Genomic DNA, 1,057 nt, shown 5'->3' with positions numbered 1-1,057 from the left:
AGAGGCTACATCAAGTTTCACAATCTACTTTCAAGTACTTAAAATTAAAACATTGCTAAATAAAAAATTTACTCTTTTAAAAAAAACAAGAGTTAAATGTTTCATATAACCCATCAATTTCATAATAAAAGGCCTTTGAAAAGTCCCCATGGAAACAATATGAGGGAAATTCAAACTAGAAAGCAGAAAACTTCACATACTTTTTGTCATTAAAAATAGTTTGTGAATTCTCAATAGAATTGCATAACTTAATCAGCATAAGAATTATTATAGATTTAAATCTCATACCACATCATTAATTAATCCAGTTGAGAAGATAGTTTAATACAACTCTTTAAAGAAAATAATTGTTGTCTTTATTTTTAACATAAAATAAAACAATGATTATGAAATCCAGTACCACCAAGTTACTTTCATTCTTTCCCAAAAAGTCATAAAAGAATCAAAACTAGGACAGTCATCCAAAATGGTAAACTAATAACCCTTATTTACTTCTCTATCATCATAATAATCAATAACATATCTAAATTCTGTTCCATAACAATTAACAATCCAGTCATGTCTGTCAAGAGGCAATTAATATCCCAACCATGAGTGAATTCTAGCTCTTGGTTAATAGTCCTTAGCTTTACCTCCAAATTGGATCAGAGTTGTCCTACATAGGCACTGAGTAGCATGAAAAGCTTCCCACTTTACAATATCCTTCCAAGCCTATGCATCTTAATTGTGAATCTTAATAATATTTTACATATTTATCCGACTAATGTCATCTTATTTCCACTTTCATCCTTTTTTTAAAAGGCATTCCAAAATATGTATTCTAAAGGATAAACTCACTTTATTTTTTCTGAATCAGCCCTGGAATTGATGAGTCTTCCCCAACATTTGATAAAGAAAAACAACTGATCAGGATATTGTGTCTGATTGGGTAGTAGCATCATGATTGAAGAATCTACATTATCTTCATTTTGATAAGAAGCTGATTTTATAGGATACTCAACAGATTCATATGCTTGATCCTGATGTACAGGTATTGTTAGATCATATTTCATAAGTT

The 1,057-nt window shown here is 29.5% G+C and overlaps 1 pseudogene; it reads right to left on the bottom strand.

The window, feature by feature from the left end:
• Positions 1 to 384: 384 nt before the first annotated feature.
• LOC141499292 (holocytochrome c-type synthase pseudogene) overlaps positions 385 to 1,057 on the bottom strand; it is a 21,598-nt pseudogene continuing 20,925 nt past the window's right edge.

The sequence above is a fragment of the Macrotis lagotis genome, chromosome X, assembly GCF_037893015.1.
Source record: "Macrotis lagotis isolate mMagLag1 chromosome X, bilby.v1.9.chrom.fasta, whole genome shotgun sequence".
Taxonomy (NCBI): Eukaryota; Metazoa; Chordata; class Mammalia; order Peramelemorphia; family Peramelidae; genus Macrotis; species Macrotis lagotis.
This window is presented reverse-complemented; position numbering and strand designations above follow the sequence as displayed.